Source organism: Beta vulgaris, chromosome 7 (assembly GCF_026745355.1).
Source record: "Beta vulgaris subsp. vulgaris cultivar EL10 chromosome 7, EL10.2, whole genome shotgun sequence".
NCBI lineage: Eukaryota > Viridiplantae > Streptophyta > Magnoliopsida > Caryophyllales > Amaranthaceae > Beta > Beta vulgaris.
In genome coordinates this window covers 37,817,179-37,831,700 of record NC_079208.1, presented here as the reverse complement: position 1 = coordinate 37,831,700, position 14,522 = coordinate 37,817,179, and the positions used below count along the sequence as shown (strand labels likewise).

Below are 14,522 nucleotides of genomic sequence, written 5' to 3'. Positions count from 1 at the left end.
TTTCTACTCGATGATGTTAATGAACAGCTTATTTAAGTTCATTTCGAGACTTCTACTTGACCAAAGATAACTTATTCATTCGGAAACTTATGAAAACTTTTTTAAAAATTTAAATTATCTTCGTTTCTTTTCTATGAGAAATTGAAACTTGTTATAAAAAAAACTTACTAGTTTTTATGCCCGTACGATGCATGAGTAATTGCTGATGTGTTAAAACTATTTTAATGGTTTTATTGGCCCGATCCTAAAATATCTTATCTTTATACAAACAGCTCACGAATTAATTGCTCGTATATTTAATTTATTTTACTCATCTCTTTCATAGTGGATGTATATTATCAGACCATTAAACATGATCAATTATGTAATTTTATTCCTAATATGTAAACAAATCTCATAATTATTAAGTAATCATCTAAAGACTGTGAATGTTTGGAGCATTATATCTTTCAAATAACGTATATGTAATTTTTTATTTTCACTTTATTATTTTATTGGATGTGCAATCTATTTTGAGATGTCTCATAATTTTGGAGTATTCTACTCCATCCATTTCCTTTTATTTTACTTGTTTCACATTAGAGGAGAACTAATGAGAAAGTACAAAAGTATGAAAGAGAAATTGAAAAGGTGGATAGAGACACTAAAAGTGAGAGATAATTTAAAAAGTCGGTTAAAATATTAAAAAGTGGATGACATGGGTAGGAAAAGGGAATAAAGTAGATGAGACATTTTATCGGGAACAGAAAAAGTAACAACGTATAGATTAAAAAAAAACAAACCAAAAAGGATATTATGTAGATCAAAATGGAATGGATGAAGTAGTAAAGTAGTGAAGAATTTGATTTACTATAGCCAAATTTTACATTTGTCGAACAGGTTAGATGTAGAGGTACATGATTTCATATTATCTGTAATTAATCTCTTTATTTATGCATAAATCAATCTTTAGTTATTAACTCTTCTTGTCGATTATGTTAGGCTCAACTTGACTTGCACAATTAATTATAGGAAAATTTGTTAATAAATACCACACTTTGGGAACTTTTTTGAAATTTTATATAAATACCAGCTTTCTATCATTTCTTTTGGAATCACTACCACTTATTCTATTTTCGCAAAACCGTTAGTTTTGCTCCGTTAATGACATGTGAAATTACCTTCTTTACATTCCATCAGTCTCCCCTACGACCACCACCACCACGAAACCTCACGAACCTCACTACCCTTGCAACCCCTTGTCTCTCCTAACCACCATTACGAGGTGGTGATGGTTTGTTGTTGGTAGTATTGTGGGGTGGGTGTATTTTTTTGGTGGGTGGAGGTGGTTTCGTAGTTGGCTAGTGTGGTGGGGTAGGATGATTTTTGAGTAGGTACGTGGAGGTGATGATGGTTTTGTAGTTGGTTATGGGTGGGTCGATTTTTGGGTGGTTGGGTGGTGGTGGTGGCGGCGATAACGGTGGCAAGCATGGTTGTTAGCTAGCTTTATTCTTGAAAGTGGAGGAAGGGGGGAGGGCAAAATCGTATACCACTAACTGAGCAAAACGAATAGTTTTTGAAAATTTTTGTTAAGTGGTAGTGATTCCAAGAAAAATTAGTCAACTTGGTATTTATATAAAATTTCAGACAACTTACGTATTTATTTCAAAATAGTGTCTTAAGTATGATATTTATTGACAAATTTTCCTTAATTACATATAGGAAGTCGCATTATTTGATAAATGTTAGCTAGCTTTATTCTTGAAAGTGGAGGAAGGATCCATTAATAACCAAACTTATCTAATTTAAAAAAAAAAACGAAAAAGATTATTTTAGATATAGTAAATATTATTTTTTCTCTGTCAGAAAATAGAAATTTCTAGAGCTAATAAAGTAATACCATTAAGTCATTGAGTTTTTTTTTTCTAGATTCATCTTTTCGATGGCTTTAACAATTTTTTGCTCTCTCATTTGCTGAATTTTCATCCTTTAAAATACTGAAAAGACCATGTATTATGTTTGTACTTCTAGTCGTCTAGTCGACTTATCAACTACTCCCTCTTTTTTTTTTTATCATTCTCACTTTCCTGTGCACATCTCCCAATGCACTTCTTTGAGCTTAAATATCTTTCATTATATATTAGTAAAAATTATAACGATTGAATATTAATAATGTACTAATTGAGACGAATCAAACAAGACCCCACATGACTATATTTTCTCTTATAAATTGAAAAAAATTGAGAAGATTCTCTCCAAGTATGAATAGTGCCAAGATTCCAAGTGAGAAAGATAAAAAAAAAAACAGAGGGAGTATTTGCCAAAGAATAAATTTGTTTTTGTACACCTCTATATAATCATAAGATAAGTATATAAATATAGGTCTTATTTTAAAGTATATTTCGAGCCGAATCCAATAATATAGACATTATAATTTTCTAGTTTATATGATTGAAGTTTTGTCTGATTTATGTAATAATAAATTTACTTAATGATCCATGTAATCTATGAGAAGAAACTTCAGGAAGACCAAGACATAAAGGTAAGAATTATTTGGAGGTCTATTTGTAATAATAAATTAGAAGAGATAGTCAAAATCATATATATAAATAGTGTCATGACTCAAAATAAATAAACTAATAAAAATTAGAGGGAGTACTTCATCCTCCATATTCTTTCATTTCCTTAGCAGTTGGCCTGGTCAATCCGCAAGGGCCAAAATAACTCCACCATCTCCTGTGAACGATTACTCAAATAGATGAGCTGGATGCAAAAGTTTGAAATATTGGGTGTAATAAAAAAATTTATGTTTGTAACTTTTTATTTTTAAAGTTGAATAATGGATACAAATTTTATTCTTTTTGCTAATCATTACAACCAAACGAAATCTTAAATTTTTTAAAACATTTTCTCATATAGAGGAGGATACTGAATTTGTCTCCAAAAACCTCATTCCACCAAAAGAAATATAAACATAACATATACCTAATATAACAAACCAAAAAAACAGACTGAATAATTAACAATGCTTTATGTAAAATTTTAATAATCCTCGCGAGCTCCATGACCCATAAAATGAGCTGCTGATTTAGATTTATAGTTTTTAGACACATACCTATCTAATGAAGTGTAAATAAATGGATTAAAGCGTGATTAAGAACGAATAAAAATATGAATTCTTATGATCAGTGTGGTTGTTCTATATCTATGTAAATCTTTGGTTCTCATTTGCTAAAAAGAAGAAAATTCTATAGCTCATCGTGAAGATAGTAAGACTATAGTAATAGTCAATCTCCTAGCCTCTCAAAAGGTGAAATGGGTCATCAACCAACCCTAATTCTCTTGTCATCCAAACTCATCTCAAACATGATCCTATGAAGCTCCTGTCTTGGAATATATGAGGTCTAGGGGCCAAATCCATCATCTCTCACTCCCTCATGGTCTTCATCCAACAATCAAAGCTAAACATAAATTCCTTATGGAATAATGGTGATGTCGAAGCCATTACAAGCCCCTCCATTGGTCTCTTAGGTGGTCTTATATCTATCTGGCTAAAATCATTCTTCATACTGGAATCATCCTACATTCATATGCATTGGATTGTCTTAAACCACATAATCTTACATTCAAATTCAATTGCCTAATCATTAACATCTTCCAATCCTTGTTCATCTGATGAAATATCGCTTGTTTAGGCTGATCTTATCTCTATTTGTTACTCTCATTATTCGCTACTTGTTCTTATCACCAGGGATTCCAATGAAACTTTATATGAGAGTGAGTGTGGAAGCCTGTCAATTTGCACTAATGGTTTAGAATATTTTAATTTTTTTGTAATACCCCCAAAATCCATACACGTCTAATGCTACGTCGCATCGACTTTGGGAGTGTTACCGCCGCGATGGAACGCAAGGCATAAATAGAAATACGGTAACTCAAATCAATGTCTCAAAACCAAGTTGCAGCGGAATTAAAAATGTAAATACAACTCGAGAATCATAGATGACCCCTTTTATTCAAACTCAAACCATTTAATAACGTCTATAAAATCCAGTAATGCTTAATCCAAATGTTTAACTTCAAAACTACAGACTAACCGCCCGTATGCTTGATATCATGCAGCAGCACCAGCACAACTAGTCTGCTCCCCATTGAAGCGTCAATGGTTCATCATAGGTCAACAAACACATAATAACACACAGAATCAGCTATGCTGAGTACATAATGAACCATTGAAAATATATGAACATAAATGATGCACACATGAACAGTCTGATATTTGATACACATCCTTTAGTCTTTCTTTATATGGCATCGAACGGGCACCGTCATCTTACTAGAATCATACGGGCTACTGAATCTTTAATAGACAACTTGGTCTATTAGGTGAAATGCAAATACGGTTTTATTCCGTCTCACACCCATCACCTTAGTATGCATACCCCCAAGATCGAACGGAACCTTCCGCCTACTTGTGTTATCAAAATATAAGGACACTACTGCCGTCACAATAGGCCTGCGTAGGAGTGTAGGACAAGTCCCACACTCCCCCCATTGTTCTTTACTTGTAGGGAGTCCAACTGCAAGTTATTGCCATAATCTTCTTTTACTACTATCTATTCTTTTTATAACCTCAAAGAGTTATTTACATGCTCTCTTAATTACAATGCTCAAATCTTATCTCTTGTAACACTCACGTTACACTATGGATTAGATTAATAATGCTTATATTTAACTACGATAGAACTTCGCATCTCAATGCAACATATTGATTTCACGTTACAAACGTCTAACCAAACAATCACAATCAAATGTTCCCTATCATGCTACTAGGTTCCAATAAAATGAATTGCAACCTAATCATGATACTAAAACTTGAAATTAAACTGGTACGCATACCTTGTAGCGGAGAATTTTCGCTGTCTTAATTGAACGAGCCGCTTATGAAATTGGGACCTAAACCGTTAATACAAAGCTTTAGTGCTACGTCGTTGATAACACTAACAACTACTACGTACTAAGACCATAACGATCTAATGATTCGAATTAAATGATAGCTAATACCTTATTCAAGAACTTTCGTTATTTTTCTATTCTAGTGGATTTAACGTCTTTTAAGAGTCAAAGTTAGTGAGCAACCAAACTTAGTTAATGTCATTAGTCCACTATTTTACCAAACCAAATAGGTCATAAGTCCAACCACGTCTTATGTCCAGAAGTCCAGTCTTACGTCCAAGAATTAGGTCTCATGTCCAAAAGTTAAGTCATATGTCCAAGAGTTAGGTTTCATGTCCAAAAGTTAGGTCATATGTCCAAAAGGTATATGTCCCACAAATCAGGTCATGCATAATAAGATAATAACTTTAACTAATAATAGTAACACACTTTCTCTACTCCCATCTTATTCCATTACAAACCTTAACCAGATTTTTAACTTAAAAACAGAATAATAGTTTAACTAGTTAAACAGTCTAATAAATTGATAAACAACTTTACTTACTAATTACTAATTACTCAATACAACTTACGTAATTACGAAAAACAGTAAATATAAAATAAACTAATAAAACTGATATGGTGTTAAGTACATAAATTATACCGCTAAAACTCGTCGGCAAAAGAACTCCGGCGACCGAAACACCACACCACACCCGCGCACCACTTCCGCGCACAAAACCGAAACCGTCGCGCAACCACTCGAGCTTCCTTCGCTCGTCGCGCACGGACACCCACACCAGCTGCGACCCTCGTCGCTCGCACAGACAGCCTCGACGAACGCCTTCGCACCCCCCTTCGTTTCGTCGCCCAACCACACTCGCGCGACTCAGATCTGTCGCGCCACCACACTCGCACGACTCGGAACCGCTCGCACGACTTCGCACAACACCCTCGAGCACTCTTTTTCGCACACTCGAACCACACACACACTTCGCACGACCCTCGAACAACTCTCTCGCAACCCTCGTCGGAACTCTTCGCACCACAACTCTCGACAACTCAAACAAAGCCCTCGTCTAAACTCGCACAACCACAGGCGACGAGAGGGAGGAGGCGAGAGGAAGAATCAGCGAGAGCTAGAGAGAGAATCCGAGAGAGAGAGAAATCTGAGAGAGAGAGAGAGGAGGTCGAAAATTGGCTGAGGGAGAGGGAGAGGAGAGAGAGAAAAAAAAGGCTGAGGGAGAGGGAGAAGAAATTTAGGGTTTTCTTTTGTTTTTTGATTTTTCCTTCTCATTTTCCTTTTATACTCCCTAGGTAGTAACCCTAGGTCAAGCAAAAAATTAGTTTAATCTTTTTAAAAACTCCAAAAATTTCCTAAACCAACTCGAATTAACAATAATTTATTCCTATTATTTTGTAAATAAACTAAAATACCTTTTATTAATTTTTTATATTTTTTAATTAATACGAAATAACTCCAAAATACGGAGTATTACAGGCTTCCCCCTTAAAAGAAGTTTCGTCCCGAAACTTTGAGGTAGCCCGTCTTAACGACGATCTTTTGCACTTCTAAGTCCAAATTTCACAAGCGTTTTCTAACGTTCGCACAACAGATAAGAGATAGCAATAATATACACATAAATAAATAATTACATACTTTAGGGTGAAGCGCGAAATTCTATCGCATTCTTCCCCCTAAAAGAAAAGTTACGTCCCCGTAACTCACGTACCTCTTGAAAAGCTCAGGGTACTTCAGACGCATTGCATCTTCGCCTCCATGTGGCTTCCTCGGTAGTTTGATTTTCCACAACACTTTGACAATTCTGACGTCCTTATCCTCGTACTCCGCACATTGCGGTCTAGGATCTGGACAGGTTTCTCCTCATAGGACAAGGTTTCGTCTATTTCAACGTTTTCCGTTTCAAGGACATGTGACGCATCAGGTACGTATCTCTGGAGTTGGGATACGTGAAACACGTTATGGACCCTTTTAAGTCGTTGGGAAATCCAGGCGATAAGCAACTTTCCTACTCGCCAGTATCTCATAGGGTCCTATGAACTTAGGGCTTAGCTTCCCTTTTTCCCGAATCGCATCACTCCTTTCATTGGGGACACCTTAAGCAATACTTTTTCCCCAGACTTCGTAATTTTCATCCCTTCGCTTCTGGTCCGCATAGGATTTTTGCCTGTCCTGTGCAGCCTTAATCTTTTCTGAATGACTCCACTTGATCCATGTCTCCTGAATCATCTAGGTCCTAACACCAAGTCTCACTAATGTCGTTCAACAAAAGGGCTACGACACTTTCTCCCATAAATGCTTCAAATGGGCCATCTTAATACTAGCATGGTAGCTGTTGTATGAGAATTCTATGAGGTCAAATGGTCTCCCATGATCCTTGGTATTCTAAGGCACATGCTCGCAACATGTCCTCTAAGGTCTGAATAGTTCTTTCGGTTTGACCATCGGTAGCTGGGTGAAAGGTTGTACTCATCAATAGTTCACTACCAAATGCTTCCCGGACCTTTTCCAGAAATTCGAAAGGAATCGAGAGTCTCTATCGGATACTATACTCGTGGGTACTCCATGCAATCGAATGACATTTTTCACATAAGCCTTGGCTAAGGCTTCCATACTCCACGTATCTTTCATAGGTATAAACCTTGCTGTCTTGGTTAGCCGGTCCACAATCACCCATATGGTATTATTGCCTCCCGACTCCTAGGTAAGGCGACAACGAAGTCATGGATATCGATCCCATTTCCATGTCGGAATGTCTAAGGTTGAATCTTTCCTTGAGGTCTCTTGTGTTCACTTTTGACTTTCTGGCACGTTAGGCATTTGGAAACAAACTCAGCTACTGCTCTCTTCATCCAGGCCACCAAAAATCTTCTTGAGGTCCTTATACAACTTATCTCCCCCTGGTGGACGGAATAAGTCGTGTTATGACCCTATCATTATCTCTGTTTCAGCTCTTCACACTTTTGTGGCACGACACCTACCCTTATATCGTATGCTTCCATCCTCATGGATGCAAACCCCTCTGCTTTGCCCTCCTTAAGCTTTGCTTTGACCGCTCAAGCTTCACTCCCAGGTTGACTCTCTTATCTCGTCTAGAAATTGGGTTCATGGTTAGGGCCTCAGCATCTTTCTACCTCCCTTTCATGAACAACTTCTATCTGGAGTCTAGAAAATTCCTCACAAAGTTTGTCGGCAACGACTAATGTATTCAGGCTATGGCTAGACTTGCGACTTAACGCACAACAACGACGTTGGCTTTACCCTCATGGTACTGGATGTCTAAGTCATAGTCCTTGATGAGCTCTAACCATCTGCGCTGCCTCATGTTAAGGTCTTTCTGGGTGAAGATGTATTTAAGGCTTTTGTGATCAGTGAAGATTCGACAGGTCACCCCGTAAAGGTAGTGTCTCCAGATTTTGAGTGCAAATACTATGGCGGCCAATTTGAGGCCGTGTGTTGGGTAATTGACTTCATTTGGCTTCAACTGTCGGGACGCATAAGCGATGACCTTCCCGTTTTGCATCTGAACACAACCCAACCATTTTTGGACGCATCACTATACACTCATATCCTCATTCCGTTAGGCAAGGTTAGGACAGGGGTGATGTTAACTCTCTTTGAGCGTTTGAAAGGCCTTCTCACTGTCCTCATTCCAGTTAAACCTACAATCCTTCTTCATCTAAGTTGGTCATAGGCTTTGCTATTTTGGAGAAGTCTTTCACAAATCTCCTATAGTAACCGGCTAAACCCAAGAAACTTCTTATATCGTGACATTCTTTGGGGTAGGCCATTCACTCACGGCTTTGATCTTGCAGGTCTACTGATACGCCCTCCTTGGAAACAAAATGACCCAAAAATGACACCCTTTCCAACCAAAATTCACACTTCGAAAACTTCGCATAGAGTTGGTTGTCCCTGAGTGCCTGTAAAATGACTCTCAAATGACCTCATGTTCCTCCTTATTTTTAGAATAGATCAGTATATCGTCTATGAACACAGACGAATTTTCGAGGTAGGGTCGGAAAATTCTATTCATAAGGTCCATGAAAACTGCAGGTGCATTGGTTAACCCAAAAGGCATGACCGTAAACTCATAGTGACCATATCTGGTCCGAAAGGCAGTCTTAGGTATAATGATCAAAATCCTCAACTGATGGTAACCAGACCTTAAGTCATTTTGGAGAACATCCCGCACCCTGAAGTTGGTCGACACAGTCATCAATCCTAGGTAATGGTACTTGTTTTTCACAGTGACATTGTTCAACTCTCGATAGTCTATACACAACCTCATACTACCATCCTTCTTTTTCACAAACAAGACGGGTGCTCCCCATGGTGACATTCCTCTAACTGGTTCTTTAACTCATTCATTTCTGCTGGAGCCATTCGATATGGGGCTTTCGAAATGGGTCCAGTCCCAGGTACTAGGTCAACGGTGAACTCTACATCTCTCCTTGGAGGCATACCAGGTATTTCTTCAGGAAACATCCTGGAACTCTGGACTATGGGCACATCTTCAGGCCTAACGGATCATCCTCAACTCTTCTCACTGAACACATAAATAGGGGCCAACCCTTGTCTACATAGTTCTTAAGTTGTAAGCATTGATACTTAATCCGGGTTCTCGAGGTATTCTCCTATATGACACTCTTTTCCCGAAGGGTCCCTTAGTTCCACTTTCTGCGCATCGCAATCTATCTTAGCCATGTACTTCCCAAGCCAATCCATCCCCAGAATAATGTCTAGGTTCGATAAGTTAAACTCTATCAGATCATAAGGAAAGAAACCCTCACCTATCTTTAATGGCACTTTTAGAAATCTTTTAAGAGTTAACAGTCTCCCCAGATGGAATGACTATAGGCATAGAAATCGACTCAGACTCGACCAATGCTAAAGTTCTAACAGTTGCATGGGCAATAAATGACAATGATGCTCCAGAATCAAATAATACTTTAACAGGAGTGGAGTTGATAGAAAATGTACCCGTGACAACATCTCTACGAGCCTCTTCTTCTCTAGCCGTCATCATGTACAGCTTCCCTTTGCCCTTATCTTGGGAATTGTTGCATTGTTCCATTAGAGATCTGTTGCTGGTGTTGGTCGCGGCTTGGAATAGTTAGAATTCCCTTGTAATCTTCCCCGTTTCCATTCCCTTTCCGTTCCATTTCGGGGCTTGTCCCCATAATTCCCTTCTTTGGCCATTGGGGTTTAGCTTTGTTCTTTCGAATAGCATTCATAGCTCTATGTCCCATTTCCGCATTCTCGACATTCAACCTTGTTACCTCACAGTCTTACCAGGATGGTTGTTAGGGCACTTTCTACACCTATACACACGCTCAGGTCTGCGGTTATTGGTGTTGTTATTGCGGTTGTTGTTGTTGGGATTAGAGTTGTTATTGGGTCCCTTACCAAAATTCCTTTGAGGGTTTTGATGTTCTGGTTCCCATTTGCTTTTTCTCAACTTCTGGCCCTCGGGTTTGGTTATCTTACGTTTCTCCCAAGCTTACCCCTTCCTCCTCTTCCTGATGCATAAAGGTGGGCAGCTTTGCCAAACACGTGTCAGAGAGGTAATGTATCTCCCCCAGTCTACCTGCAGGTCAAGGGTAAGTCCAGATGAAACGTGAGGCTTTAGCCTCCTCAGTAGGGGCAATCTCCGGGGCAAATCATTAGTTCAATGAATTCCGGTAATACTCCTCCACAGACATGGTCCCTGCTCTAGCATCATAAATTCCTGAGCTTTTGTTTCTTAAGATATGAGGGTAATATTGTCTCTCAGGGCCTTTTTGAAGTCTCCCACCCAAACCAGGTTGACTCAGGAAGGTTGTCCTTAGCTTGGGTCCACCAGAAATGAGCATTCCCCTGCAGATAGTAGCTAGCTAAGGGCACGGTTTTCTCTCATCAGGGCAGGATAGGGTGAAGAAAAGTTTGTCGAATTCCCCAACCCAGTTCTCTAATTTGGTCCCCTTTTCCGTTATAAGGTGGGTTTCTACGGGCCACTTTTCAGATAGATCCCATCACGGTTGTGACCTTGGGCTAGTTGGAGTGATTTGTACCAAGTCACGTATCGATTGTCGATATTGAGAGAGGTTTCAGGGTGCCTCCGATCGAACCATTCTGCGCTGAAATTAACATAATAGCTATTTCAGTGACTTACACATAATTTTTAACTCATTAACGATACACATTATATAACATTATTGCGAACTTACTAAGTCTGTACTGACTTGCATACAATCATCTAAATAAGATGCCACAATCAACAATAAAAGATAACACTATGTACTATTATTGAAAATGGAAATGTAATGTTTGTAAAGAAATACCATATATATATAAATAACCAAGTAATGCTACTCCCTAATCGGATGCAAGCCTTATTAACTGAAATAAACAAATGAATAAAGACGACAAAAATAAAGTAAAATTCCTAATCCTAAATATATGACCAAAGGAACTATGGACTAAGGCGGCGAGCTTCATCCTCTGATTCAGAATCCTCTATCCCCTCATCAATGTCAATCTCTTCTGCATCAGGTCGTCGTCCTCAATGAGTATATCATCAGTAGGGTCCTTGTCTTCCTGGGGTCTTGCTCCTCAATGGGACCCTCTTCCTCAATGGGATCCTCTTCCTCAATGGGATCCTTCCTGAACAGGATTTTCTTCCTCAACAGGGTCTTCGTTCTCAGCAGGTTTCTTCCTCAACTGGTATATCTCTAGTGGGGGTGGCTGTCATCATCATCTTCCCCATCTAACCCTGGTGCACTGAACCCGTCAACACTCAAATAAAGGTCCTATTGTTTCTCTTATCATCCGAGACGTAGGTACGTCCTAAGATTTTGAAAGTCATCAGTATTAACTCGTCCTAAATGGTTGGTATCTTGGCCTCTTTGCCAAGGTGCGATGGTGGTTCAGGTATGACCCTGGGTTCTCAGAACTCCATCTACGGTCCTATTGCCCGAACTTTCCCCAAATGAAGTAGAAGGGTTTTGACTCTCGTTTCACGAATCCTCCACTCATTCTCGCAGTATTTGAGGTCAGTAGGAAGTGTTTTTCAGAAGGAAGGTTTGGTATCCGTAGGTATGCTTATTCCTATTGAAATTCCCCTTCGTGTCCACATATCTATACCTACGATGAACGAATCTATAAGGCTCTATGTCTGGAACATATCGAAGCATAAGTGTATCCTAGAGCACTCAGACCGTAACCACTCTCCCTTGCATAATTCTATAATCCATGGCAGACTTCATCTTAAAAAACCAAACATCCCAGTCCTCCCCTACTTGTTTCATCAAATAATCTGTACAACCTATGTCGTGAACCATCTGCGAAAATAAAAAGAATAGTCTAAGCTTTTGTATATAATAGGGTTTAAAACATATATTATAGATATACATGTTTAGGAGTTAAAATGCTCATTTTAAATTTGAAATTCACAAGTGAGATCAAAATCATTTCGATCAATAAAATAGTTTTAATACTAAATTTTGAATCTAACATCAATTTAGACCTATCCTTTCACTCTCTTATCTAGTCACATTTGAAGATTTCAAGAATCTTTCACAATTTCAATTACACAAACAGACATACGAGTTCAAGACAAGAAATTGCAATGAAATATTCCTATGACTTAATGCACATGACATGATCTATATGCTCCTATCCTACTACCCGTTTTGAAATTGTTTTAAAACGTCTTTGAAAATAGGAGCTTCTGGCTCTGATACCAGTTTTGTAACACCCCCAAAATTCATACACGTCTAATGCTACGTCGCATCAACTTTGGGAGTGTTACCACCGCGATGGAACGCAAGGCATAAATAGAAATACGGTAACTCAAATCATTGTCTCAAAACCAAGTTGCAGCGGAAATAAAAATGTAAATACAACTCGAGAATCATAGATGACCCCTTTTATTCAAACTCAAACCATTTAATAACGTCTATAAAATCAGTAATGCTTAATCCAAATGTTTAACTTCAAAACTACAGACTAGCCCCCCGTATGCTTGATATCATGCAGCAGCACCAGCACAACTAGTCTGCTCCCCATTGAAGCGTCAATGGTTCATCATAGGTCAACAAACACATAATAAACACAGAATCAGCTATGCTGAGTACATAATGAACCATTGAAAATATATGAACATAAATGATGCACACATGAACAGTCTGATATTTGATACTACGTTATGTCACATCCTTTAGTCTTTCTTTATATGGCATCGAACGGGCACCGTCATCTTACTAGAATCATACGAGCTACTGAATCTTTAATAGACAACTTGGTCTATTTGATGAAATGCAAATACAGTTTTATTCCGTCTCACACCCATCACCTTAGTATGCATACCCCCAAGATCGAACGGAACCTTCCGCCTACTTGTGTTATCAAAATATAAGGACACTACTGCCGTCACAGTAGGCCTGCGTAGGAGTGTAGGAAAAGTCCCACACTCCCCCCATTGTTCTTTACTTGTAGGGAGTCCAACTGCAAGTTATTGCCATAATCTTCTTTTACTACTATCTATTCTTTTTATAACCTCAAAGAGTTATTTACATGCTCTCTTAATTACAATGCTCAAATCTTATCTCACTCACGTTACACTATGGATTAGATTAATAATGCTTATATTTAACTACGATAGAACTTCGCATCTCAATGCAACATATTGATTTCACGTTACAAACGTCTAACCAAACAATCACAATCAAATGTTCCTTATCATGCTACTAGGTTCCAATGAAATGAACTGCAACCTAATCATGATACTAAAACTTGAAATTAAACTGGTACGCGTACGTACCTTGTAGCGGAGAATTTTCGCTGTCTTAATTGAACGAGCCGCTTATGAAATTGGGACCTCAACCGTTAATACAAAGCTTTAGTGCTACGTCGTTGATAACACTAACAACTACTACGTACTAAGACCATAAGAATCTAATGATTCGAATTAAACGATAGCTAATACCTTATTCAAGAACTTTCGTTACTTTTCTATTCTAGTGGATTTAACGTCTTTTAAGAGTCAAAGTTAGTGAGCAACCAAACTTAGTTAATGTCATTAGTCCACTATTTTACCAAACCAGATAGGTCAGAAGTCCAACCACGTCTTATGTCCAGAAGTCCAGTCTTATGTCCAAGAATTAGGTCTCATGTCCAGAAGTTAAGTCATATGTCCAAGAGTTAGGTTTCATGTCCAAAAGTTAGGTCATATGTCCAAAAGGTATATGTCCACAAATCAGGTCATGCATAATAAGATAATAACTTTAACTAATAACAGTAACACACTTTCTCTACTCCCATCTTATTCCATTACAAACCTTAACCAGATTTTTAACTTAAAAATAGAATAATAATTTAACTAGTTAAACAGTCTAATAAATTGATAAATAACTTTACTTACTAATTACTAAATACAACATACGTAATTACGAAAAACAGTAAATATAAAATAAACTAATAAAACTGATATTGTGTTAAGTACATAAATTATATCGCTAAAACTCGCCGGCAAAAGAACTCCGGTGACCGAAACACCACACCACACACGCGCACCACTTCCGCGCACAAAATCGAAACCGTCGCG

At 38.1% G+C, this 14,522-nt stretch overlaps 1 long non-coding RNA gene across 1 annotated transcript; it reads right to left on the bottom strand.

Annotated features, from left to right (window-relative positions):
- Positions 1-3,924: 3,924 nt before the first annotated feature.
- LOC130589429 (uncharacterized) lies at positions 3,925-6,169 on the bottom strand. Its single transcript, XR_008967095.1, has 3 exons — positions 5,579-6,169; positions 4,879-4,935; positions 3,925-4,120 (listed from the first exon to the last, which is right to left on the bottom strand). It is a non-coding gene; the product is annotated as an uncharacterized LOC130589429 (long non-coding RNA).
- Between the last annotated feature and the right edge of the window lie 8,353 nt (positions 6,170-14,522).